The 22,612-nt window shown below is 46.8% G+C and overlaps 12 non-coding genes and 2 pseudogenes across 12 annotated transcripts; 13 read left to right on the forward strand and 1 right to left on the reverse strand.

Annotated features, from left to right (window-relative positions):
• Positions 1-276: 276 nt before the first annotated feature.
• Positions 277-440, forward strand: LOC135035439 (U1 spliceosomal RNA). Its single transcript, XR_010230479.1, has one exon. It is a non-coding gene; the product is annotated as a U1 spliceosomal RNA (small nuclear RNA).
• Positions 441-592: 152 nt separating this feature from the next.
• LOC135035554 (U1 spliceosomal RNA) lies at positions 593-756 on the forward strand. Its single transcript, XR_010230571.1, has one exon. It is a non-coding gene; the product is annotated as a U1 spliceosomal RNA (small nuclear RNA).
• Positions 757-3,180: 2,424 nt separating this feature from the next.
• LOC135035618 (U1 spliceosomal RNA) lies at positions 3,181-3,344 on the forward strand. Its single transcript, XR_010230624.1, has one exon. It is a non-coding gene; the product is annotated as a U1 spliceosomal RNA (small nuclear RNA).
• A 152-nt stretch (positions 3,345-3,496) lies between these two features.
• On the forward strand, positions 3,497-3,632 carry LOC135035528 (U1 spliceosomal RNA; annotated as a pseudogene).
• A 701-nt stretch (positions 3,633-4,333) lies between these two features.
• On the forward strand, positions 4,334-4,497 carry LOC135035436 (U1 spliceosomal RNA). Its single transcript, XR_010230476.1, has one exon. It is a non-coding gene; the product is annotated as a U1 spliceosomal RNA (small nuclear RNA).
• Positions 4,498-4,649: 152 nt separating this feature from the next.
• LOC135035516 (U1 spliceosomal RNA) lies at positions 4,650-4,812 on the forward strand. Its single transcript, XR_010230551.1, has one exon. It is a non-coding gene; the product is annotated as a U1 spliceosomal RNA (small nuclear RNA).
• Positions 4,813-5,486: 674 nt separating this feature from the next.
• On the forward strand, positions 5,487-5,650 carry LOC135035429 (U1 spliceosomal RNA). Its single transcript, XR_010230467.1, has one exon. It is a non-coding gene; the product is annotated as a U1 spliceosomal RNA (small nuclear RNA).
• A 151-nt stretch (positions 5,651-5,801) lies between these two features.
• On the forward strand, positions 5,802-5,964 carry LOC135035453 (U1 spliceosomal RNA). The gene has a single exon (XR_010230492.1). It is a non-coding gene; the product is annotated as a U1 spliceosomal RNA (small nuclear RNA).
• A 674-nt stretch (positions 5,965-6,638) lies between these two features.
• On the forward strand, positions 6,639-6,802 carry LOC135035601 (U1 spliceosomal RNA). Its single transcript, XR_010230609.1, has one exon. It is a non-coding gene; the product is annotated as a U1 spliceosomal RNA (small nuclear RNA).
• A 152-nt stretch (positions 6,803-6,954) lies between these two features.
• On the forward strand, positions 6,955-7,117 carry LOC135035540 (U1 spliceosomal RNA). The gene has a single exon (XR_010230563.1). It is a non-coding gene; the product is annotated as a U1 spliceosomal RNA (small nuclear RNA).
• A 13,300-nt stretch (positions 7,118-20,417) lies between these two features.
• Positions 20,418-20,581, forward strand: LOC135035591 (U1 spliceosomal RNA). Its single transcript, XR_010230599.1, has one exon. It is a non-coding gene; the product is annotated as a U1 spliceosomal RNA (small nuclear RNA).
• Positions 20,582-20,733: 152 nt separating this feature from the next.
• On the forward strand, positions 20,734-20,869 carry LOC135035535 (U1 spliceosomal RNA; annotated as a pseudogene).
• Positions 20,870-21,724: 855 nt separating this feature from the next.
• Positions 21,725-21,887, reverse strand: LOC135035459 (U1 spliceosomal RNA). The gene has a single exon (XR_010230496.1). It is a non-coding gene; the product is annotated as a U1 spliceosomal RNA (small nuclear RNA).
• A 468-nt stretch (positions 21,888-22,355) lies between these two features.
• Positions 22,356-22,518, forward strand: LOC135035493 (U1 spliceosomal RNA). Its single transcript, XR_010230529.1, has one exon. It is a non-coding gene; the product is annotated as a U1 spliceosomal RNA (small nuclear RNA).
• The last annotated feature ends 94 nt before the right edge of the window (positions 22,519-22,612 follow it).

A 22,612-nucleotide genomic window follows, 5' to 3' on the forward strand; every position in this document is an offset into this window, starting at 1 on the left:
ACTTTGGCCCACTGCTTGGATGACATCACCGTATGCAAATCCGTCTTCTGCAGACCTTCCCCCAGGAATGCTTGTACTAGTTGTTGCATTTGGTTTGTTGTTTGGGGTGCTTCAGTATTAGGCAGCCTTCAGCTCTCCCATGTTCATCTGAAAATATGTGTTCTCCCTGCAGTTGTTGTCCCCAGATGAGAGTTCCCTTGTGCTGCCTCAGTTGAATCTCCTTTACTTGAAAGAGATGTGCCTGAGCAGCGGCCCTCCCCAGCCCTATCCCAAATCATACTTATTTTGCATAGGAGATACCATGGTCATGAAGATTGTTCTCCCAGGGTGAGGTTCATTCATTGCATTCTGGGTATGCTGACCCCTGTGATTTCCCCAAATGTGGGAAACTCGACTGCATTATTTGTGGTAGTGGGGGACTGTGTTTGTGCTTTCCTCTGGTCAGCTCTGGTAAAAGTCAGATTTCTTTGTCTCAGATCTTCCTCTAGCCTTGTTCTTTTTTTGAGAGTTTCCTTGTGCTGCCTCAGTTGGATCTCCTTCACTTGACAGGGGGGTGCCCGAGCAGCGACCCTCCCCAGCTCAAGCCCAACTCCTACTTACCTGCCAAGTGAGATACTATGATCAGGAAGGTGCTTCTACCAGGGCAAGGCTCACCCATTGCACTCTGGGTGTGCTGCTCCTACGATTTCCCCAAATGTGGGACACTTGACTGCATAATTTGTGTTTCCTCTGGTCGGCTACTCGTATAATTCAGATCTCTTTGTCTCAGGTCTCTCTCCAGCCTAGTTTGCTGTCTGTTTCCACTTCTCTTTTCTTGAGCCCCTGCCTTCTATGCCCTTGTGCACTCTCCTGACTTCTCCTGTCTGCTTACTTTGTGCCTTCCAACGCACAATGCAAACTACAGGTAGTGCTGCAGGGCCAACACCCTTTTACTTGCCTTACAGAGCAGCTCTGGAGCTGTTACAGTGCCCAGCTGCTGCAAGAAATCAGCTTGAATGCTTCAGGGGCTGGGGCATAGCCAACATGAGCAGCAAGATGCAGCACTGGACTATTAGTAATGTACTGTTGTATGCTGAGCACCACAATGCAGCACAAGACAATGAGCAGTGATACTGAGCACTGATGAGGATACTACTGAGAACTGACACTGAGCAGGAGAGACACACTACTAGTATTACTGAGCAGCAATAAGTAACCACTGATACTGGGCACTGATATTGAGATTTCCACTGAGAGAACATAGCCACGTCCTCTCCGCTCTCTCTTCAATGCACGAGTAAAAATGGCGGCAACGCGCAGCTCTTTATATGGAATCCGAATCTCGCGAGAATCCGACAGCGGGATGATGACATTTTCCCTTGTTCAGGTTTTCCGAGTCAGGCGGGAACAACCGAGCCTGCCACGGACCAGTGTAAACCACGTGGAGTTCGTCGGGAATTCGGTTCTCGGAGAACCGAACCCGCTCCTCTATATATACTATATTACTATGTTACTGTAGTATACAGAACACCACAATGCAATGAGCAGTGATAGTGAGCACTGATGAGGATACTAGAACTGACACTGAGCAGCAAGATGCAGCACTGGACTATTAGTAATGTACTGTAGTATGCTGAGCACCACAATGCAGCACAAGACAATGAGCAGTGATACTGAGCACTGATGAGGATACTACTGAGAACTGACACTGAGCAGGAGAGACACACTACTAGTATTACTGAGCAGCAATAAGTAACCACTGATACTGAGCACTGATATTGAGATTTCCACTGAGAGAACATAGCCACGTCCTCTCCGCTCTCTCTTCAATGCACGAGTAAAAATGGCAGCAACGCGCAGCTCTTTATATGGAATCCGAATCTCGCAAGAATCCGACAGCGGGATGATGACATTTTCCCTTGTTCAGGTTTTCCGAGTCAGGCGGGAACAACCGAGCCTGCCTCGGACCAGTGTAAACCACGTGGAGTTCGTGGGGAATTCGGTTCTCGGAGAACCGAACCCGCTCCTCTCTACCTTATACCCATCAATTTTTTTATTTTCAATCTAAGCCCCTGCAGTTTTCTGTAAGCATCTGCTTCGCTATGATGATCAACAAGTCACAAGGGCAAACACTCAGGGCTTGAGGCGTAGATCTTAGGACCAGCTGCTACAAGCATGGCAGAGGTGTCACTATCACTGGTGACACCCAGAAAGGTGGCGAGGGAGATTGTAATGCAGTGCGCGCAGATAAACAGCGCAATGGTAAAAAGGAGGCATGGTTTCATAGGTAGGGGCGTGGCCTGGTGGCCTGAATCTACATTTTGTTGCTCCGGGTGTCCCGGGGGTTGGGGGCTGCACCCGGGGACTAGTGTGTGAGCTGTGCTGGCTCCTGCACAGTGACAGGGCATGGCCACCCAGCATGACGCCTCCCTTCTTGACCATGCTGTAATTGCAGTCGCACTGCAGTTCAGCGTGATCATAAAAAATGGTGTAGGCTCCTGCTGGTGCAGGCTGTAGAGAAAAGCTGCTGTGACCACGCCCCCTGTGTCTCCTCCGTTGCAGACCCCATTTTGAAGCCTTGCCCCCGGACTAAGAGAAAAGTATGCCCTTGCGCACTATCCTGACTTCTCCTCCCGTCTGCTTAATTTGTGCCTTCCAACGCACAATGCGAACAACAGGTGGTGCTGCAGGGCCCACACCCTTTTACTTGCCTTACAGAACAGCTCTGGAGCTGTTACAGTGCCCAGCTGCTGCAAGAAATCAGCTTGAATGCTTCAGGGGATGGGGCATGGCCAACATGAGCCCCACACCAAAGGAGGGGGGAGGTGTTTAATGCGAACTAGGGGTCATCCAAGCACTGCAAAAGGCCGCCATGCCCTGCATGCCCCTTTTCTCTTTTCATATGCAGATGAGGGTTCCAGTCAACTTTGGCCCACTGCTTGGATAACATCACCGTATGCAAATCCGTCTGCTGCAGACCTTCCCCCAGGAGTGCTTGTACTAGTTGTTGCATATGGTTTGATATTTGATGGTGCTTCAGTATTAGGCAGCCTTCCGCCCTCCCATGTTCATCTGAAAAGATGTGGTCTCCCTGCAGTTGTTGTCCCCAGATGAGAGTTCACTTGTGCTGCCTCAGTTGAATCTCCTTTACTTGACAGAGATGTGCCTGAGCAGCTGCCCTCACCAGCCCTATCCCAAATCATACTTATTTTGCATAGGAGATACCATGGTCATGAAGATTTTTCTCCCAGGGTGAGGTTCATTCATTGCATTCTGGGTATGCTGACCCCTGTGATTTTCCCAAATGTGGGAAACTCGACTGCATTATTTGTGGTAGTGGGGGACTGTGTTTGTGCTTTCCTCTGGTCAGCTCTGGTAAAAGTCAGATTTCTTTGTCTCAGATCTTCCTCTAGCCTTGTTCTTCTTTCGAGAGTTCCCTGGTGCTGCCTCAGTTGGATCTCCTTCACTTCACAGGGGGGAACCCGAGCAGCGACCCTCCCCAGCTCTAGCCCAGCTCCTACTTACCTGCCAGGTGAGATACTATGATCATGAAGGTGCTTCTCCCAGGGCAAGGCTCAACCATTGCACTCTGGGTGTGCTGCTCCTGCGATTTCCCCAAATGTGGGAAACTTGACTGCATAATTTGTGTTTCCCCTCGTCGGCTCTCGTATAATTCAGATCTCTTTGTCTCAGGTCTCTCTCCAGCCTAGTTTGCTGTCTGTTTCCACTTCTCTTTTCTTCAGCCGCTCCCTTCTATACCCTTGTGCACTATCCTGACTTCTCCTCCCGTCTGCTTACTTTGTGCCTTCCAATGCACAATGCAAACTACAGGTAGTGCTGCAGGGCCCACACCCTTTTACTTGCCTTACAGAGCAGCTCTGGAGCTGTTACAGTGCCCAGCTGCTGCAAGAAATCAGCTTGAATGCTTCAGGGACTGGGGCATAGCCAACATGAGCCCCACACCAAAGGAGGGTGGAGGTGTTTAATGCAAACTAGGGGTCAGCCAAGCGCCGCAAAAGGCCACCATGCCCTGCACGCCCCTTTTCTCTTTTCATATGCAGACGAGGGTTGAAGCCAACTTTGACCCACTGCTTGGATGACATCACCATATGCAAATCCATCTGCGGCAGGCCTTCCCCCAGGAATGCTTGCACTAGTTGTTGCATTTGGTTTGTTGTTTGGGGGTGCTTCAGTATTAGGCAGCCTTCTGCCCTCCCATGTTCATCTGAAAATATATGTTCTCCCTGCAGTTGTTGTCCCAAGATGAGAGTTCCCTTGTGCTGCCTCAGTTGAATCTCCTTTACTTGACAGAGATGTGCATGAGCAGCGGCCCTCCCCAGCCCTATTCCAAATCATACTTATTTTGCATAGGAGATACCATGGTCATGAAGATTTTTCTCCCAGGGTGAGGTTCATTCATTGCATTTTGGGTATGCTGACCCCTGTGATTTCCCCAAATGTGGGAAACTTGACTGCATTATTTGTGGTAGTGGGAGACTGTGTTTGTGCTTTCCTCTGGTCAGCTCTGGTAAAAGTCAGATTTCTTTGTCTCAGATTTTCCTTTAGCCTTGTTCTTTTTTCGAGAGTTCCCTTGTGCTGCCTCAGTTGGATCTCCTTCACTTTACAGGGGGGTACCCGAGCAGCGACCCTCCCCAGCTCTAGCCCAACTCCTACTTACCTGCCAGGTGAGATACTATGATCATGAAGGTGCTTCTCCCAGGGCAAGGCTCACCCATTGTACTCTGGGTGTGCTGCTCCTGTGATTTCCCCAAATGTGGGAAACTTGACTGCATAATTTGTGTTTCCCCTGGTCGGCTCTCGTATAATTCAGATCTCTTTGTCTCAGGTCTCTCTCCAGCCTAGTTTGCTGTCTGTTTCCACTTCTCTTTTCTTCAGCCGCTCCCTTCTATACCCTTGTGCACTATCCTGACTTCTCCTCCCGTCTGCTTACTTTGTGCCTTCCAATGCACAATGCAAACTACAGGTAGTGCTGCAGGGCCCACACCCTTTTACTTGCCTTACAGAGCAGCTCTGGAGCTGTTACAGTGCCCAGCTGCTGCAAGAAATCAGCTTGAATGCTTCAGGGGATGGGGCATGGCCAACATGAGCCCCACACCAAAGGAGGGTGGAGGTGTTTAATGCGAACTAGGGGTCATCCAAGCACCGCAAAAGGCCGCCATGCCCTGCACGCCCCTTTTCTCTTTTCATATGCAGATGAGGGTTGAAGCCAACTTTGACCCACTGCTTGGATGACATCACCGTATGCAAATCCGTCTTCTGCAGAACTTCCCCCAGGAATGCTTGCACTAGTTGTTGCATTTGGTTTGTTGTTTGGGGGTGCTTCAGTATTAGGCAGCCTTCTGCCCTCCCATGTTCATCTGAAAATATGTGTTCTCCCTGCAGTTGTTGTCCCCAGATGAGAGTTCCCTTGTGCTGCCTCAGTTGAATCTCCTTTACTTGACAGAGATGTGCCTGAGCAGCGGCCCTCCCCAGCTCTATCCCAAATCATACTTATTTTGCATAGGAGATACCATGGTCATGAAGATTATTCTCCCAGGGTGAGGTTCATTCATTGCATTATGGGTATGCTGACCCCTGTGATTTCCCCAAATGTGGGAAACTCGACTGCTTTATTTGTGGTAGTGGGGGACTGTGTTTGTGTTTTCCTCTGGTCAGCTCTGGTAAAAGTCAGATTTCTTTGTTCAGATCTTCCTCTAGCCTTGTTCTTCTTTCGAGAGTTCCCTTGTGCTGCCTCAGTTGGATCTCCTTCACTTGACAGGGGGGTGCCCAAGCAGAGACCCTCCCCAGCTCTAGCCCAACTCCTACTTACCTGCCAGGTGAGATACTATGATCATGAAGGTGCTTCTCCCAGGGCAAGGCTCACCCATTGCACTCTGGGTGTGCTGCCCCTGCGATTTCCCCAAATGTGGGAAACTTGACTGCATAATTTGTGTTTCCCCTGGTCGGCTCTCGTGTAATTCAGATCTCTTTGTCTCAGGTCTCTCTCCAACCTAGTTTGCTGTCTGTTTCCACTTCTCTTTTCTTCAGCCGCTCCCTTCTATACCCTTGTGCACTATCCTGACTTCTCCTCCCGTCTGCTTACTTTGTGCCTTCCAATGCACAATGCAAACTACAGGTAGTGCTGCAGGGCCCACACCCTTTTACTTGCCTTACAGAGCAGCTCTGGAGATGTTACAGTGCCCAGCTGCTGCAAGAAATCAGCTTGAATGCTTCAGGGGATGGGGCATGGCCAACATGAGCCCCACACCAAAGGAGGGTGGAGGTGTTTAATGCGAACTAGGGGTCATCCAAGCACCGCAAAAGGCCGCCATGCCCTGCACGCTCCTTTTCTCTTTTCATATGCAGATGAGGGTTGAAGCCAACTTTGACCCACTGCTTGGATGACATCACCGTATGCAAATCCGTCTTCTGCAGAACTTCCCCCAGGAATGCTTGCACTAGTTGTTGCATTTGGTTTGTTGTTTGGGGGTGCTTCAGTATTAGGCAGCCTTCTGCCCTCCCATGTTCATCTGAAAATATGTGTTCTCCCTGCAGTTGTTGTCCCCAGATGAGAGTTCCCTTGTGCTGCCTCAGTTGAATCTCCTTTACTTGACAGAGATGTGCATGAGCAGCGGCCCTCCCCAGCCCTATTCCAAATCATACTTATTTTGCATAGGAGATACCATGGTCATGAAGATTGTTCTCCCAGGGTGAGGTTCATTCATTGCATTTTGGGTATGCTGACCCCTGTGATTTCCCCAAATGTGGGAAACTTGACTGCATTATTTGTGGTAGTGGGGGACTGTGTTTGTGCTTTCCTCTGGTCAGCTCTGGTAAAAGTCAGATTTCTTTGTCTCAGATTTTCCTCTAGCCTTGTTCTTCTTTCGAGAGTTCCCTTGTGCTGCCTCAGTTGGATCTCCTTCAGTTTACAGGGGGGTACCCGAGCAGCGATCCTCCCCAGCTCTAGCCCAACTCCTACTTACCTGCCAGGTGAGATACTATGATCATGAAGGTGCTTCTCCCAGGGCAAGGCTCACCCATTGCACTCTAGGTGTGCTGCTCCTGCGATTTCCCCAAATGTGGGAAACTTGACTGCATAATTTGTGTTTCCCCTGGTCGGCTCTCGTATAATTCAGATCTCTTTGTCTCAGGTCTCTCTCCAGCCTAGTTTCCTGTCTGTTTCCACTTCTCTTTTCTTGAGCCGCTCCCTTCTATGCCCTTGCGCACTATCCTGACTTCTCCTCCTGTCTGCTTACTTTGTGCCTTCCAACGCACAATGCGAACTACAGGTAGTGCTGCAGGGCCCACACCCTTTTACTTGCCTTACAGAGCAGCTCTGGAGCTGTTACAGTGCCCAGCTGCTGCAAGAAATCAGCTTGAATGCTTCAGGGGCTGGGGCATAGCCAACATGAGCCCCACACCAAAGGAGGGTGGAGGTGTTTAATGCAAACTAGGGGTCAGCCAAGTGCCGCAAAAGGCCACCATGCCCTGCACGCCCCTTTTCTCTTTTCATATGCAGACGAGGGTTGAAGCCAACTGTCAAAGTCAGAAAAATGTCTCAATGCACGTTGCCATATTTGCACCGCACACTGGTCCGCGCTGCGCGTGCATGCGCTCTCCCGTGGATTCGCATACCCGCAATAACGTGCACTCGCAGGCGCGGTATGCGTATTTACGGTAGAGTTTATGTAGTCGTAGCGTGCGACTCATTCGTTACAAATGTTCACAATTAATGTAGTTTATAGATCATGGTCCCTTTGATAGATTCTGAAAGTTTGGTTAAAATACAATGTCCCAGAGCTGAGGAATCCCTCTTTATATCGTACAAAGGGTCTAACAGGAATCACACAGCAGTGTTTGGTACCCATCGGAAGAGTATTTAATTAGCAATATTCCGGTGTTGGTTTGGAGCGTATTAATCGCTCGTGCGAATAGTTATGGACATAAGAAGTTTATGTCCATTTCTATTAATTACACATACTCAGGTATGCGGCGGGAAACCCAGTTTCCCACCCACCTGAGCTGTTGGAAATCGTCACAGCCCACCTGTATGAATCACCCTATGACCTTTTGTTATGATACAGGGCCGAATTCCTTCGGCCAATGGACAATGGGATTGTAGGACCAGGAGATTGCATTGTGTGTGGGGCATAAATAGGCAGGCCGACCACATCCAGCTCTGACTCTCTCATCAACGGTTATCTGCTGATAGCCGGGAGCTGGATATCGAGGCGCAGGCGATCATACCCTTTGTGCGTAAGTTTCTCTCCGTAATCATTGTCTTTCTGTGAGCCAATTTCTCTCATCTCATCTCTCTCTCTCTCTCTCTCTCTCTCTCTCTCTGTTCTGTTCTCTCATATCTCCCCTAGACTAGGCTAGTATTGTATTGTATTAGATAGTATTGTATTGTATTGCATTTAGGTCAGTGTAGTATTGTCTTTTTGTATTTATTGTTTAGTTCTGTGGTTAGGAAGTCTCTGTTATATTGTAGTGTATCATTTGTACTGTTATCCCCTTTTTACAAGTATATTAGATATAATACAGTTAATAGGCTTTGGAACCTAAACCAGTATCTGTGCATTTTCTATAGTGATAAGTGTTCACTTGAGCGTCGGTGACGCTCAAGCAGCTTTGTAGTTAGTCAGGTTACACAAGGTTGCACTTACACCCTGTACTCACATTAAGGTATTCAGTGTATTTCATTGGTATAAGGTTTTATCATAAAGGTATAGTGTTGTGAGCGTCTGCATCGCTGGTGACCTCCTCGTGGTCTCGAGCGTAAGCTACGCCATAGCGAATCATTACCCTAGACATAACCAATAACGTGTCCTGTGATCCCTGGGCCGTGAGCGAACGTGACGCTTGAGCGTCTCGCCTACGGCTGAGCGATCGTTACGCAACTAGCGTACCATTACGGTACTTCTTCAGTAAACAGCGTACAGTGTTCTTAGCTTCATAAAGGGTTGTTTATACGACAAAGGAATTTAGCATTGTCAATTGCGGGCTCGTCCTATCCTTCTCATATCTGCACTAGGTAGATCAGCAGACATTATCCCTCCAGCAAAGGGTGGGAGGTTGTCTCATAGTGCTGGCGGGATAAGCGTCTGCTTCGCTTAGATAAAGAATGCTGAAGGAATCCGGGAACCGGAAGTAAGAACAAAACGCTTGTGTCTTTTAAAACTTTTATTTCTCTTCTGTCTTGCGTATACACGCACGCATACATATATCTGCATTTCTGTTTCATTTTTCGTATATCACTATTCCTGTTTGCCAATTTTATAGTTGATAGAAAGTGCTAAAAAGAGATTTGCTGTTATTTAATAGTAGAGGTGATAGTTAAAGTATAGAACAAACACACGGTTTGTCTGAGATACAAGGCAGTCAGTGTGGATTGCGGTAGATGATCAGGGATCATTTACATTGATAAAAATATATTGTGTTACGGTGGATCCTTTGCATTGCATACACGTGTCGCTAACAAAGACTAGCGTACGCAATCCAAAAGGCAGACGCACGCAGCGTTCATTACGCAACGTAGCGTCCGGTTACGCCCACGTAGCTCAAGTTGTGATAAAGTGAAGTAACGCAAAGGCGATAATTAACGCACAGCGGTAGATAACGCGAAGCGGTAAATAACGCAAATCTATTTTTGGAAAATCTGAAATTTAGTTTAACAGATCCTGCTCCTAATTGGTAACACTTTTGGCCTAAAGACAATTTCTGCGCAGAAATAGACATAGAAACAAAGTGTACATGTGTTGAGTGAGTGTGTTTTGTATACAAAAGTTTATATAACTTTAAGGTGGAACCAAAAGGAAAGCCGGGTACTCGTCAAGGGACATACGTGTAAGTGACATATACGGTGGCCAGGGAGGCATCCCTGGTTAAATAATATTTGAGCATTAGAGTATAGCGGACCATAAGGTAACAAGACCAGGAGGTCATAAGGTAACAAGACCAGGAGGTCATAAGGTAACAAGACCAGGAGGTCATAAGGTAAAAGGTCCGCTATAAAAGTCCAGTGGCACAACGCCTGGGGTGTTGGTGCAGAACCCATATAGGCCATACAAGCTCTGGCTGAAGGAATCGCAGCCGGAAACATAGATTCCATTGATCTTTCAGTACATGACAAGTAGTGCTCGTATACTGAACGATTGGACCGCACGTTATTGTGTGCAGTAGTTAGTAATCTGACCTAATACCATTAGAGTAAAGTGGTCACAAACGCTATCTGTACATTCTGACGTGATTTGTGTAATTTTTTATTTTTGGAAGGGAAGTTCGCTGGTCACTCAGGAACTATCTAACAACCCCAACTTTACTGGAAAGAGTAAGTGTCCTGCGGGTAACCCTCATATGTTCCAGTAAACTAAAGGTTCACAGGGGCCCTAGGTTGGGTACAGCAGCTCTGGCTACAGTGATTGCAGCACAGGCCAACGTGGGCGAGAAGTAAGTGGGGTACTTGATAAACCACCACCGCCGGCCTGCCCAAGGACATCTTGGTTTGTTTGTAAGGGTTCGCTGAAAGCCTTGATATTCAAGGAGGAATAAGCAACGCCTGCAGATTATGGGGGCCATTTGTTCAGGTAGGGGGCGATCAACCCTGGTTCAGGTTGATTCTGTGAACCGACCAGTTGGGTCGGCACGATATGTAATGTGTGAAAAATATGGAATTCACACCGAATCTTTATGTGATGAATGGGAGAGAATGACTGTACAAGACAGGGACAAATTCCCAAGAATAGGTAGCTTTAGTCCAGAAGTGTTACAAAATTTAAGGAGGAGGATATGTCTCGTAAAATCAACAAAGAGACGAATTCAACATCATGATTGTTTACAGTTATGGCACCAGGAAGGTGAGATACAGAGAGGTTTGGCTCTGGCGGCAGGATCTGGGGCAGTCAGGAAGTTGATTGCCACAGCTCCTCCTCCACCATACATTGCAGGAGAGAAGTTGATTGCGGAGAGAAACGCACTGGGTTGTAAAACACAAACTCTTAGTAACCCTGTAAATGTTAATGATGTTAACCAAATAACTCATGCAAGTATTAACCCGTGCAAGATGTACCCTGTTTTGAACCTTCCTCAGGAGTGTGATCAAGAAGACGATTCAGCAACAATTTCAGCTCTCTCTCTTGCAGCCACCATAGCAGAGACCACAGTAGGCACAGCGACACCCACGAGATTAGTGAAAGCCCCTAGCGGAGGGATAGGTGAGGTCGTGTCAACGGGTAAGTACGGCACCATGCACTACACTGAAACAATTGTACCACAACAAGCAGTAGAATCTACACAGGAAGAGGCTGTTAGAATTGCTCCTGTAAGGGTAATAGCAGTTCCCAATGGAAAAACAGATGTGTCTGGAGCCACTCCCATAAGGAACATTGCCATGTACACTCCATTTTCCAGAATGGAATTAAGAACAATAGTGTCCGAATTTCCTGACCCCAGGAAGGATTTAGTTGCTAGCCAAAAATACATCAGGGATCTAGGTAACACTGTAGAACCCAACAACAAGGATTGGCAGATACTGCTAAGGGCTTGTTTACCTTCCAATGTTGATGCAACTCAGTTTTTAGCTGATTGTGCATTGGATAAAGATGTACCGCTTACAGACGTGTACAACAAGGATAATGTAAAGAGGATAAATTTACAGCTAAAAGAGTATTTCCCAGCCGTTGTTAAATGGAATAAAATATTTTCCATTAAGCAAAAGGAGTCCGAAACGGCAACAGAATATTTTCACCGGGCACTATTAGAAATGGCAAAGTACACTGGTATAGAAGACATTAAGACCAACCCAAACCATCGGGAAGTAGCAGTATCCGTACTGATGGATGGTTTAAAGGAAACATTAAAGACTAGGGTTCAGACCACGCAACCGTGCTGGCGAGGTCTGTCAGTGTCCGGCTTGAGAGAGGCTGCTATTGATCACGACAGAAACATCACTAGGCACAGGGAATCGCAAAGTGATAAGTTGATGTCCGTAAGTATACAGGCGCTGACCACAAGGCAGCCTGCGTATGTACCACCGAATCCTGTGGGTAAGGCAAGTGTAATAACATGTTTTTCTTGTAACAGACCGGGACACTTTGCACGAGAATGTAGAACAAAGAATGTACAAAGGTCTTTTCAACCCCCTAGACAACAACACAACACACGACATTGGGAGCAGGGTCCACAGAGGCGGAGTTTTGAGCCACATACAGGGGAAACAAAAAGATATCCCCCAAACAGAGACTGGCATGCCTCTGGTAGTTCCCAGCTAACTCCCTCACAAGTAGTTGCTGCCAGCGGGATTCTGGGAGGTCAGCATACCCAATAGGGGTGTGGCCATACCTGTAATCTGCAGCCAGTTAAGTTGATTGCCAGTCTTGGAAGCGAACCAGAGATTGCAATCAATGTGGCTGGTAAAACTTTAAACTTTCTTGTAGACACAGGGGCGGCCAAGTCAGTGATAAATTCGACAGTGGGCATGAGAACCACTGGTAGGACAATTCCAGCCATGGGAGTAACAGGAGTAGTCCAGCACTACCCTGTTAGCAAACCAGCCGAGATTACAATAGGGCCTTTGTATACCAAGCATTCCTTTTTGCTGGCTGCATCGGCACCAACTAATCTCCTGGGGAGAGACTTACTATGTAAAATGGGTTGCGTCATTTATTGTACCCCTGAAGGTGTATTCTTGGACATTCCTGAGAATCACGCTCAGGAAGTACGAGACATGTTAGACTCCCCATCAAAATTAATGTCACATTCCATTATGACAAATAGGAATCCATCCCAAGTAGAAGAGATGATATCTCAGATACCAGAGTCACTTTGGACAAAAGATGGACAGGACACTGGATTAATGGCAAACGTAGCTCCAGTAGTTGTGCAAGTAAAAGATGGTAGGATAGCTCCAAAAATCCCACAGTATCCTCTGAAGCCAGAGGTGGAGCTAGGAGTTTTTCCCGTAATAGAGCGCTTGCTACAACAGGGCATTCTAGTAAGAACGTCCAGCACCGCAAATAGTCCCATCTTCCCTGTTAAAAAGAGTGGGGGGAGGGGTTACAGGCTAGTGCAGGATCTAAGGGGGATTAACAAAATAGTTGAGAGTCAGTTCCCCGTAGTGCCTAATCCAGCTGTCATCCTAATGCAAATTCCTCCCACTGCCAAATTTTTCACTGTTATTGACCTCTGCTCCGCTTTCTTTTCGGTACCTCTGCACCCTGACAGCCAATATTTGTTTGCATTCACATACAGAGGAGTCCAATACACGTGGACTCGGTTACCCCAAGGTTTCATAGATAGTCCAAGTATATTTTCTCAGGCTTTGTATGATTGTTTACAGTCTTTCCAACCAGACAGTGGATCAGTATTGATACAGTATGTGGACGATTTATTACTGTGTTCAGATTCACTGGAAGCATCTCTGAAGGATACGAAACAGCTCCTGTTTCATCTTTCAGACACAGGTCACAAGGTTTCCAAAGACAAGTTGCAATTATGCCAAGCTAAGGTAAAATATTTGGGACACTGTCTAACACAAGGACTGAGACACCTGACCGCTGATAGAATCCAAGCCATTAGAGACATGACACTGCCACAAACCCAGCAACAGATCAGGACGTTTTTAGGAATGTGTGGGTATTGCCGTAATTGGATCCCAGGGTTTTCCATATTGGCGCTACCTTTGCAGGAAATGGTCTCTTCAAACAAACCTGATCGGATTTCGCATACAGACGAATCTGAAACAGCATTTGAGAGACTCAAACAGTGCCTAACGCAGGCACCAGCACTAGGTATGCCAGACTATGGGAAACCCTTTGAACTATACGGAACAGAAAGTGCTGGGTGCGCAGCAGGTGTACTAACACAAAAACACGGTGATGCCAGCAGGCCAATTGCATACTACAGCGCCCAGCTAGATACGGTAGCGCGATCCCTCCCCACATGCTTGCGTAGCGTTGCGGCGATAGCATTGCTAGTAACGAAAAGCGAAGATGTCGTGCTAGGCCACAACCTCACAATCCATACACCGCATGCGGTATCTGCCTTATTGAATTCTGCCCAAACCAGACACGTCTCATCTGCAAGGTTTACAAGATGGGAATTGGCATTAATGGCCCCCGTAAACATCACCATAAGGAGATGCAGCGCATTAAATCCTGCAACATTTCTCCCAGGTGTGCCTGGTCAGACACAAAGGGTGGAAGGTGAGAGTGATGGGGAAGGAGGATTTAATGCAAAGGAAGATACACATGATTGTATGGAATATTTGACCCAAAATTTTACCGCAAGGCCTGACATCAGTGACAATCCACTGGAAGATGCAGAACTCACGTTCTACACGGATGGTAGTTGTCACAGACAGTCAGACTCGGGAGACTTGTGTACTGGATACGCAGTCGTAGATGACCAAGACACCATAGAAGCGGAACCGCTAGGCCCACCTCACTCAGCCCAGGTTGCTGAACTGGTCGCCCTAACCAGAGCATGTGAATTGGCTAAGGGTAAGTCAGCCAATATCTACACCGATTCCAGATACGCGTTCGGGGTAGTCCATGATTTCGGAGCCCTATGGCGGCTCAGAAATTTCATGACGGCAGCTGGTACACCGATAGCGCATGCAGCTCACATAAAAAGGCTTCTAACAGCGATACAGGAACCCGACAGAGTGGCTGTTATCAAATGTAAAGCACATACATATAGCCAAGACCCAGTATCCCTTGGTAACAGCCGAGCAGACGAAGCCGCAAAGCTTGCAGCTGCTACCCCCACACGGACAGACACCACACAGTTGATGGTATTTAATACCATCAACACACAGAAGTTGTGTGAGATGCAGAATCTGTGTTCCACACAGGAAAGAGCAGTCTGGAAGGCAAAGGGATATGGCCAGGAGTCCTCAGGGCTCTGGACGGATGGACATGGTAAACCAGTGGCCCCCAGGGCATACCTTCCATGTCTGGCTGAAGCAGCTCACGGGCTGACTCATCTAGGCAAGGAGGGGATGTGCAAATTGGTAAGAGCATACTGGTGCGCCCCAGGATTCTCCTCTCATGCGAGTAAAAGAGCAATGTCATGCCTTACCTGTCTGAGAAAGAATATTGGAAAAGCAATACCTACAGAACCATCCCATATCCCACCTGCCGGCGGCCCTTTCCAGGTAATACAAATTGACTTCATTCAATTACCCCCATGTCGAAATTTGAAATATGTACTTGTCTGTATAGATGTTTTCTCGAATTGGGTCGAGGCTTTTCCAGCAGCTACAAATACCGCTATGTTTACAGCTAAGAAAATTGTGCAGGAATTTGTATGTAGATATGGTATCCCTAGAATCATTGAAAGTGATAGGGGTACCCATTTTACAGGTGATGTCTTTCAAGGAATGTGTAAATTGATGGGTATTGATAGTAAGCTACACACTCCGTACCGTCCACAGGCGAGTGCGAAGGTCGAAAGAGTGAACAGCACTATTAAAAATAAATTGAGTAAAGTAATGGCAGAGACAGGATTGACGTGGCCAGAAGCTTTACCCATTGTTTTGTATAGCATCAGAACCACTCCCAGGTCCCCTCTTAATCTGTCTCCTTTTGAAATCTTGTTTGGTCGACAACCGCATGTCATGATTAACCCTCAGGATGATTTGAAATGTAACAATGAAGTAACTGTAAAGTACTTGATTAACATGAGTAAACAGTTGAGGAATCAAAATGATAATCTGAAGTTGGTGATTCCTGATTTACCAGATAGTAATTGTCATGACATTGAACCTGGGGATTATGTAATGATACGAAATTTTCTACGCTCAGGTTGTCTTATTGATAGATGGGAAGGACCATACCAGGTCTTATTGACTAGCACCACAGCATTGAAGGTTGCTGAGAGAGAGACTTGGGTCCATTCATCCCACTGCAAAAAGGTTGCTGATCCAGAGAAGTCCCGCGATAAGGAACAGACGGTAGAGGTTGTATCACTGGAGTGTCTGTTCCAGGAGGATTGAGGCGGCACCTGAGCCTTGAAAATCGAAAGCAGCTGTCGACTCCCTTCTCCCTTTTATTGTTTTTCTCCACTTCCCAGCCCCTCTCCCTTAAAATTTCTTTTTCCCCCTCCTCATTCTTCTCTATTTCCTCCTCAAAGATGGACTTGCCCCAAGAGACTGTGATCCGGATTTTGATGTTAACCATGATGTTGACCAGAGCAGTCTGTTCCGGCGAGAGTACCATAGAGGTCGAAAGAGGTTCTGGAATGGGTTCCGATTATGATGATGGAGGCGTAGTTTTCCAAGATCAACCAAACCAACAAGCAAAGGCGAGTATCAGAAAACGATCCGATAGAAGAAATTGTGATGGATTGTTAGCTGAAGAAAATTGTATCTGTAGGCTCTGTGATAATCTGGTTGAAGATGGATGCATAAAGAAATGCCAATCTAGTTTTAATATCCATATAGACCGGCATCCATTGAGTGACTATCACTCCTTAGTGGGTAACGTGTTAAACCAAACAGATTGTTGGGTATGCTCTCAAGTACCTCAGGGTCACAGCAAATCAGGGCTAGTACCATTTCCTTTAACGTTAGGGGAGGTACTTGAGCTAAGTGGTGGGAGACCGGTGGACCGGAGGTTTAATATCTCCAGCCCTCCTAGTTTGAAGCTCCACCAATACCATGTGGATAGGTCCCTCTTATGTTTTAACATCTCCAATCCCAGAAAACCGGGAAATTGGGAAGTGTCATGGAGCAACCTTACCATGACCTTTTCACACAGAGCAGATAGAATGCCTACAGATACAGAGCTCGTACGCCACATAGCCAGTAGAGGAAAATCTTTCCGGTATCGATATACCTTAGGAAATAGGATTACTAGAGTTGGAGAGGTATCACCAGGATACTGTGCACATATCGTACAAACCGATACGTGCATTAAGCAGTTGGAAGAATTAGGGTCAGGAGATTTCACCTGGAAGGTTTGTAACATGGTCATGTCCTTCTCCGTCCCATATGTTCTCCCCGATGATGCATATTTCATATGCGGGAGAAAGGCGTACAAGTGGCTTGCCCCAAACTCTGAAGGATTGTGTTATATTGGAAAAGTATTGCCTGAAGTGATGACTGTTACACATGACAAAATGAAGGACATACACCGTGGTGCCCAAGCTCCTTATACTCACACTCATTACGAGCACCGAGTTAAAAGACAACTGTCAGAAAGGCTAGAGCATCCGGCCTCTGATCTTATCCATGAATCCACCGGGATTCAGGTTCTGGTAGCGTTAGATTTCACTCGTACCGCTCGAGGAGTGATGAATTATAAATACATTTCCGCACTCGCCAATTTGTTAGATAATATCACTGAAATGTATGATGACACGTTTAGATACACTGGAAGAGAACTTCAAGCTTACAAAACAGAACTAGTTCAGCATAGGATGGTTCTTAATTATCTTACAGCAGTAACAGGCGGATATTGTGTTACATTGGCAACACAGTACGGCATAAAGTGTTGCACGTATATCACAAATAGCACCGAGGATCCGGTAGAGGTCATAGACCAAAAGATGGACGATATTCTCCAATTGAAGTGGGAATTTCGTCGAAAACACAATCTCACCCTTGCTGCTGTAGGTAATGAGCTGACTGGTTGGGTGTCATGGTTGAACCCGCGAAATTGGTTCTCCGGTTTAGGAGAGTGGGCTCAAGGAGTCATAATGGATGTTGGAAAGTTTCTACTATGTATCTTGGGTGTCGTTATATCGATTGGATTGATATTTAGATGCGGGCAGGCTTTAATGAGGTGCAAACAAAGTACAAAAGTGATGAGCTTGACGAGTGAGGAAACTGTAATTAACCTGGATTTGATTTATGACCCAATGATAGAAACCAGAATGTGATGAAAAATGCGATTATGCGGTCCGTTTCTTTCACCTGTTTTTCTGCTTTTCTCCCAGATACAAAGACCCCCTTGGACGAGGAAGCTGACGAGACGAGATGTATACAGACAACGGATTGACCAAAGAAGAAGATTTGACAACTTTAAATATGGACACTTGATGAACTTTGCCATAGATCCCCAGTTTCCCTAGTATCTTTAAACTCACGCTAGCCCAACATTTTTGTAAATCTGATGGCTCAGACAAAGCTATTTGCTCATGCCTAAGGAGCAATACAGCGCAAAGAAGACGACTCTCAACAGATACCGAAAACAACTTCGACGACAGATGTACATTTCCCTGACATAGAATATCATTGCATTTTTCGTAAGTGTTCTTTATCTTCATCTCTACAACCCTCAGGTAACGACACACATAGACGATAGGGAATACAGGCACAGATATCAGCAACCACATACCTCCCCCATTCATGTATCATCAACTAAAATGTGCATCCCCATTTTGTTACAACCACAGCCGAAATGAGCTCGGTAAAGTTTGACAGCCCATCCACAGACCTGTACCACAGGATAAGGAGGAATTCAAATGTATACTTCGCAATACCTCGAAGCTTGATTTACCACACGTACGGCACGATGATACATGACCCTCCAAACATGGACTCATACACACATGCTTCTGCTTTCTCACTAGGTCATACCCTCTTCACACCTTCTCCTCTCTCCTCCCCTACCCAACCATGGAAATCAATTAACCCCTGACTTACATTTTTCTCCTTAAATGTTTTGTGGCAGTTATTATTGACTGCCAAAGGGTGGACTGTCAAAGTCAGAAAAATGTCTCAATGCACGTTGCCATATTTGCACCGCACACTGGTCCGCGCTGCGCGTGCATGCGCTCTCCCGTGGATTCGCATACCCGCAATAACGTGCACTCGCAGGCGCGGTATGCGTATTTACGGTAGAGTTTATGTAGTCGTAGCGTGCGACTCATTCGTTACAAATGTTCACAATTAATGTAGTTTATAGATCATGGTCCCTTTGATAGATTCTGAAAGTTTGGTTAAAATACAATGTCCCAGAGCTGAGGAATCCCTCTTTATATCGTACAAAGGGTCTAACAGGAATCACACAGCAGTGTTTGGTACCCATCGGAAGAGTATTTAATTAGCAATATTCCGGTGTTGGTTTGGAGCGTATTAATCGCTCGTGCGAATAGTTATGGACATAAGAAGTTTATGTCCATTTCTATTAATTACACATACTCAGGTATGCGGCGGGAAACCCAGTTTCCCACCCACCTGAGCTGTTGGAAATCGTCACAGCCCACCTGTATGAATCACCCTATGACCTTTTGTTATGATACAGGGCCGAATTCCTTCGGCCAATGGACAATGGGATTGTAGGACCAGGAGATTGCATTGTGTGTGGGGCATAAATAGGCAGGCCGACCACATCCAGCTCTGACTCTCTCATCAACGGTTATCTGCTGATAGCCGGGAGCTGGATATCGAGGCGCAGGCGATCATACCCTTTGTGCGTAAGTTTCTCTCCGTAATCATTGTCTTTCTGTGAGCCAATTTCTCTCATCTCATCTCTCTCTCTCTCTCTCTCTCTCTCTCTCTCTGTTCTGTTCTCTCATATCTCCCCTAGACTAGGCTAGTATTGTATTGTATTAGATAGTATTGTATTGTATTGCATTTAGGTCAGTGTAGTATTGTCTTTTTGTATTTATTGTTTAGTTCTGTGGTTAGGAAGTCTCTGTTATATTGTAGTGTATCATTTGTACTGTTATCCCCTTTTTACAAGTATATTAGATATAATACAGTTAATAGGCTTTGGAACCTAAACCAGTATCTGTGCATTTTCTATAGTGATAAGTGTTCACTTGAGCGTCGGTGACGCTCAAGCAGCTTTGTAGTTAGTCAGGTTACACAAGGTTGCACTTACACCCTGTACTCACATTAAGGTATTCAGTGTATTTCATTGGTATAAGGTTTTATCATAAAGGTATAGTGTTGTGAGCGTCTGCATCGCTGGTGACCTCCTCGTGGTCTCGAGCGTAAGCTACGCCATAGCGAATCATTACCCTAGACATAACCAATAACGTGTCCTGTGATCCCTGGGCCGTGAGCGAACGTGACGCTTGAGCGTCTCGCCTACGGCTGAGCGATCGTTACGCAACTAGCGTACCATTACGGTACTTCTTCAGTAAACAGCGTACAGTGTTCTTAGCTTCATAAAGGGTTGTTTATACGACAAAGGAATTTAGCATTGTCACAACTTTGACCCACTGCTTGGATGACATCACCATATGCAAATCCATCTGCGGCAGGCCTTCCCCCAGGAATGCTTGCACTAGTTGTTGCATTTGGTTTGTTGTTTGGGGGTGCTTCAGTATTAGGCAGCTTTCTGCCCTCCCATGTTCATCTGAAAATATATGTTCTCCCTGCAGTTGTTGTCCCCAGATGAGAGTTCCCTTGTGCTGCCTCAGTTGAATCTCCTTTACTTGACAGAGATGTGCATGAGCAGCGGCCCTCCCCAGCCCTATTCCAAATCATACTTATTTTGCATAGGAGATACCATGGTCATGAAGATTTTTCTCCCAGGGTGAGGTTCATTCATTGCATTTTGGGTATGCTGACCCCTGTGATTTCCCCAAATGTGGGAAACTCAACTGCATTATTTGTGGTAGTGGGGGACTGTGTTTGTGCTTTCCTCTGGTCAGCTCTAGTAAAAGTCAGATTTCTTTGTCTCACATTTTCCTCTAGCCTTGTTCTTCTTTCGAGAGTTCCCTTGTGCTGCCTTTGTTGGATCTCCTTCACTTTACAGGGGGGTACCCGAGCAGCGACCCTCCCCAGCTCTAGCCCAACTCCTACTTACCTGCCAGGTGAGATACTATGATCATTAAGGTGCTTCTCCCAGGGCAAGGCTCACCCATTGTACTCTGGGTGTGCTGCTCCTGCGATTTCCCCAAATGTGGGAAACTTGACTGCATAATTTGTGTTTCCCCTCGTCGGCTCTCGTATAATTCAGATCTCTTTGTCTCAGGTCTCTCTCCAGCCTAGTTTGCTGTCTGTTTCCACTTCTCTTTTCTTCAGCCGCTCCCTTCTATACCCTTGTGCACTATCCTGACTTCTCCTCCCGTCTGCTTACTTTGTGCCTTCCAATGCACAATGCAAACTACAGGTAGTGCTGCAGGGCCCACACCCTTTTACTTGCCTTACAGAGCAGCTCTGGAGCTGTTACAGTGCCCAGCTGCTGCAAGAAATCAGCTTGAATGCTTCAGGGGCTGGGGCATAGCCAACATCAGCCCCACACCGAAGGAGGGTGGAGGTGTTTAATGCAAACTAGGGGTCAGTCAAGCGCCGCAAAAGGCCACCATGCCCTGCACGCCCCTTTTCTGTTTTCATATGCAGATGAGGGTTGAAGCCAACTTTGACCCACTGCTTGGATGACATCACCATATGCAAATCCATCTGCGGCAGGCCTTCCCCCAGGAATGCTTGCACTAGTTGTTGCATTTGGTTTGTTGTTTGGGGGTGCTTCAGTATTAGGCAGCCTTCTGCTGCACCCTGCTTTGGTGTGGGGCTCATGTTGGCCATGCCCCATCCCCTGAAGCTTTCAAGCAGATTTCTTGCAGCAGCTGGGCACTGTAACAGCTCAAGAGCTGCTCTGTAAGGCAAGTAAAAGGGTGTGGGCCCTGCAGCACTACCTGTAGTTTGCATTGTGCATTGGAAGGCACAAAGTAAGCAGACGGGAGGAGAAGTCAGGATAGTGCACAAGGGTATAGAAGGGAGCGGCTGAAGAAAAGAGAAGTGGAAACAGACAGCAAACTAGGCTGGAGAGAGATCTGAGACAAAGAGATCTGAATTATACGATAGCCGACCAGGGGAAACACAAATTATGCAGTCAAGTTTCCCACATTTGGGGAAATCGCAGGGGCAGCACACCCAGAGTGCAATGGGTGAGCCTTGCCCTGGGAGAAGCACCTTCATGATCATAGTATCTCACCTGGCAGGTAAGTATGAGTTGGGCTAGAGCTGGGGAGGGTCGCTGCTCGGGCACCCCCCTGTTAAGTGAAGGAGATCCAACTGAGGCAGCACAAGGGAACTCTCAAAAGAAGAACAAGGCTAGAGGAAGATCTGAAACAAAGAAATCTGACTTTTACCAGAGCTGACCAGAAGAAAACACAAACACAGTCCCCCACTACCACAAATAAAGCAGTCGAGGTGAGGTTCATTCATTGCATTTTGGGTATGCTGACCCCTGTGATTTCCCCAAATGTGGGAAACTCGACTGCTTTATTTGTGGTAGTGGGGGACTGTGTTTGTGTTTTCTTCTGGTCAGCTCTGGTAAAAGTCAGATTTCTTTGTTTCAGATCTTCCTCTAGCCTTGTTCTTCTTTTGAGAGTTCCCTTGTGCTGCCTCAGTTGGATCTCCTTCACTTAACAGGGGGGTGCCCGAGCAGCGACCCTCCCCAGCTCTAGCCCAACTCCTACTTACCTGCCAGGTGAGATACTATGATCATGAAGGTGCTTCTCCCAGGGCAAGGCTCACCCATTGCACTCTGGGTGTGCAGCCCCTGCGATTTCCCCAAATGTGGGAAACTTGACTGCATAATTTGTGTTTCCCCTGGTCGGCTCTCGTATAATTCAGATCTCTTTGTCTCAGATCTCTCTCTCCAGCCTAGTTTGCTGTCTGTTTCCACTTCTCTTTTCTTCAGCCGCTCCCTTCTATACCCTTGTGCACTAT

The sequence above is a fragment of the Pseudophryne corroboree genome, unplaced genomic scaffold (assembly GCF_028390025.1).
Source record: "Pseudophryne corroboree isolate aPseCor3 unplaced genomic scaffold, aPseCor3.hap2 scaffold_606, whole genome shotgun sequence".
Classification (NCBI taxonomy): Eukaryota; Metazoa; Chordata; class Amphibia; order Anura; family Myobatrachidae; genus Pseudophryne; species Pseudophryne corroboree.